Raw genomic sequence first — 4,601 nt, 5'->3', positions numbered from 1 at the left:
GGAGGGGGCCCCCGGGCTTAGGGAAGGGGCTCCGTTATAGGTTGCCTAATGTAGTACAAGCAATTAGCGCGTCATCTGTTTCTGGGCAGCAGCTATCTCTACAGGTTAGGTTTTTCCCATCCCTCCTCCTTTTTAGGCCAGCGGCCGTCGTCATCTTACAGGTCTCTCCACAGTCTTGGACAGGTTCCTAAGCCATGGTGGGAAATTTAGACTTTCTTCTGAGGAATATGGCAGACCTTGAAGGGTTTTAAGCAGGATGGAGACATGGTTAGCTGTGAAAATGGGAAGACCACTCTCATCACTATGTAGAGAAGGGAGCAAAGGGACAGGGCTGGGGCAGGTTATGGTGACAGAGAGAGCAGGGTGTCCTGAACTGGGTGGGGTCCATGGCAAGAGAGGATAGAGGAAGGAACAGGGTGGAGGATTTAGAAGGGGTGGGACTGACAGGATGCCTATCTTGACTGGGAGGATTTTGAGGGAGACTGGGAGAAAAAGATCAAGACCAGATTTGGCCCATGGCCACAGTTTGCCAACACTTCATCTAGGATCACTTTAGCCAAACGTTTGTAAGGTTTATCAATTTCCCTAAGAGTATAATAGTTTTCAAGTCACTATCTTGTCAGGCAAGATTTTTTTCCTTGTGGATTTCTCTTCCTTTCCCTTTTCTTTTCTTTTTGTTGTTTCCAAGGAATATTAGTAAGCCCCGCAGACCTGGAAGTGTTTAGTACAGTGAAATACCCACAGTACAGACGTATAGTAATGGTTTCTTTATTTTATTTTATTTTATCTTATTATTTTTTTGAGACAAAGTCTCACTATGTTTCTCTTGGTAGAATGCCATGGCATCACAGCTCACAGCAACCTCCAACTCTTGGGCTCAAGCGATTCTCTTGCCTCAGCCTCCCAACTAGCTGGGACTAGAGGTGCCCACCACAATGCTTGGCTTTTTTGTTGTTGTTGTTGCAGTTGTCATTGTTGTTTAGCAAGCCTGGACTGGGTTCAAACCTGCCAGCCTCGGTGTATGTGGCTGGCGCCCTACCCACTGAGCTATGGGTGCTGAGCCAGTAATGGTTTCAAAATTGTCAAAATCCTCACTTAAGTTTCATGAATTTTTTTCCTGGATACGACTCTCTTGTATTGATCAATTTACCAATTCTTGGGCTAGGATTGTACTTTTATTGTAGTCTTACATTTTGGTGTCTGGGCCGACAAATGCCTCTGCATTTATAGCATTTGTTAAAAATACATAATTAATATTGGCATTTGTAGATATTTTTCACATGAACTTGATAAATGCACAAGTTCTAAAAAAATTGACATTTTATTCTAATTGCAGAGATTAATAGTGGGAGATTTAATATCTTTATATTATATATATATTTTTTGAGACAGAGCCTCAAGCTGTCACCCTGGGTAGAGTGCCATGGCATCACAGCTCACAACAACCCCAATCCCTTGGGCTCAAGTGATTTTCCTGCCTCAGCTTCCCAAGTAGCTGGGACCACAGGCGCCTGCCACAATGCCTAGCTATTTTTGTTGTTGTTGTTGTAGTTGTCATTGTTGTTTTAGCTGGCCCGGCCAGGCTTGAACCTGCCAGCCTCAGTGTATGTGGCCGGCGCCCCACCCACTGAGCTACGGCCACTGCCACATCTTTATATTATTAAAACTCTCCACCTGGGAACATGACAAGACTTCCCATTCCTTGAGGACTTTGTTAACGTACTTTACTAACAGCTTGGAAGTTTTTTTCTCAAGAACTTTTTGCTGTTCTTTTGAAGTTTATTTCTAGCTGTTTTATGCCCAAGATTTATTATGAGATACAATGGATATTACAACTTCTCTGGCAAATTGCGGTGGATGTTTCCAAACACCTTCTTTCCAATTCTGCACTTACCTGACTGTGCCCCAGAAGGTCTGTGGACCATGTTTTGGGAAGCGCTAGTTTAGACTCCTCTGGGTCTTGGGTCTCCTCTTCTATGAAAGGAGGATGGTAATTCCCTTCCTGTGGGGTTAGGCAAGGTGCTCCTGGGAGAGCTCGGGCACAGCACTGGGCACAGAGCAGGCAGGCTCCTAACCAGCTGGTGCTTTAGGTCAAGACATTGTGGGAGGCTGGGTGCAGTGGATGGCTTGAGCTCAGGAGTTCAAGACCAGCCTGAGCAAGAGTGAGACCCCATCTCTACTAAAAATAGAAAAAACTAGCCAGCACTGTGTTGGATGCCTGTAGGTACAGCTACTCAGGAGGCTGAGGCAAGAGGATCTCTTGAGCTCAAGAGTTTGAGGTTTCTGTGAGCTATGATGACTCCATGGCACTCTACCCAGGCAACAGAGACTCTGTCTCAAAACAAACAAACAAACAACCTCCTCTAAGCTCTGTAGCACCTCACAGATGTGTCTCCCTTTTCTACCCTCTCACACCCCTGGCTAGTCACGGCCACACTTTCCTGACTTCAGGAGTAAGCCCTCAGCTGCTGCTGTTTTTTTTTTTTTCAGTTTTTGGCCGGGACTGGGTTTGAATCCACCACCTCCAGCATATGGGGCCGGCGCCCTACCCCTTTGAGCCATAGGCGCCGCCCTCTCAGCTTCTCTTTTACAGGGGTGGCCCTTTGTCTTTTCAAAGGGCATCCCTTATGGAGCCTTCCCTCCTTTCAGGCCAGCCTGTCCTGGGGGAGATACAGAGCATAGAATTGACCCTCCGATGACTTGTCCTGCTCATGCCCAGACTCCTGGGTCAGCGTAACTTCCCTCTGGGATGTGATGTGACACCAACGTATAGGAACTTCAGCAAAGAAGCTTCTCAATGGCTACTCTATTTTCTTTTATTTTAAGAGACAGAGTCTCCCTCTGTCACCCAGGCTGGAGTGCAGTAGCACAATTATAACTCACTGCAGCCTCAAACTGGTAGGCCACCCTATTTTCTGAAAGCTACCCAAATCTTCCACTTGCCCAGCGTCTCCCCTGCATCTTGTGCCCTCCCTTTTACCCATTTCTGCCTCTCTGTCCCCATTCCTTTCTCTGTTACATCCAAGGAGCCATCTTCCCCCTTCCTCCCCCCACCACCCCTAAGGCTCTTTTAATGGTTGGCTGTGACACTGGACACTCAAAAAGAGTCAGCCTCCACCCTCACCCCACGCCATGCTGGTCTCCCCAGTGAAAGTCCCACCACCAGCATTGGCGCGGCCCCCTTCACTCACTTCCCCTCCTTGGGTGCTGCCTGGTCCAGCGTGTGTCTGGAGGCTGGCAACTTGTATGCATGCCTCCTGCCCCTGGCATCGCAGACCATGGGGCCCTGCAGCCTCCCGTCATTGACATTTTCACCTTGAACTTAACTTCCTACCTATTCTGGATCGCCCCAGCTCCTGCCCCTTGCATCTTGTTTTCCTGCTAGCCCCAGTGTGCCCCAAGACCTTATACTCCCCTGGTACCTGGCAGGTGTATGTCTCTGATGAGGGGTTCACAGACCATCCTGGCCATCAGGGCTGCCAGGCCTCACTCTTCTCCTTCTGAAGACTGTGGTGGGAGACGCCACCTCCTCATGTGTCGCCTCTGCTGAAATGTTTCAGCCCCTGTAGGGTCTTGATGGAGAAAATCAAGCTCTTTAGTCAGAAGACATCTTAATCTAAAACTGTCCTAATGGTTCTCTTATACCACCCTCCTTCATCAGATGCAGTTTAGTCAGTTCAACAATTACCAAGTCACTGATCTCTTCCAGAACTATGCCAGAGGCCAGGAGAGATGCAGCCTTATCCTCCAGAGGCTCACACCGGCTGACTGGAGAGGTAGAGTCCCCAGCTGGCTATTTTCCCACCCTCAGCAGACATCTCTGTAACTGGCATCTCATTATCTTTGCTAATTTTACTGAAAGATAGAACAAAATCCCTGCAAAACAATATGCGATGTCAGCAGCCTTCAGCTTCTAATACATTTCCTCCTTTCAAAAACATTTATTAACCCTTTATATCAGATTTTGCTGGTCCCTTCATACGCCATTGGATGCCCTTGTAGGTCTTGAAGAGTTCAACTGAGAGGTCAGCAAACTCCAGAGGACTTAACTCCTCAAAAGAGTTTGATCACATCCCTCATTTCTTCTTCTTCGTTTTCTTTTCTTTTCTTAAGAATGCCCTGGTGTCAGCCTGGTTAACAGCAACCTCCAACTCTTCAGCTCAAGCAGCTCTTCTGCCTCTGCCTGCCAAGTCGCTGGGACTGCAGGTGTGCTCTTATGTTTGGTAGAGATGTGGTCTTGCTATTACAACCCTCTTTTCTGGAGGATGGTTAGTAACACAGGCAAAACTAGAACTTTTCACAGCTGGCTAGGGAAGGAAAGACAGTATTTGTTCTAGTTACACTTGCCAAAGCAAAACAAAACAACAAAACAAAACTGTTCTCTGCTGTCTACCACTTTGGTAAAATATGTACAAACGGGATCTCACTCTTGCTTAAGCTGGTGTCAAACTTCTGAACTCAAGCAATTTACCTATCTCAGCCTCCCCGAGTGCTAGGATTACAGGTGCTCAGGAGGCTGAGTCAAGAGGATCTCCTGAGCCAGAGAGTATGAGGTTGCTGTGGCCAGACTTCCTGGGAAACCATAAAAATTCTAGAAGAAA

Source organism: Nycticebus coucang, chromosome 16, assembly GCF_027406575.1.
Source record: "Nycticebus coucang isolate mNycCou1 chromosome 16, mNycCou1.pri, whole genome shotgun sequence".
In the NCBI taxonomy this organism is placed as follows: Eukaryota; Metazoa; Chordata; class Mammalia; order Primates; family Lorisidae; genus Nycticebus; species Nycticebus coucang.
Note: the sequence above shows the minus strand (reverse complement) of the source record.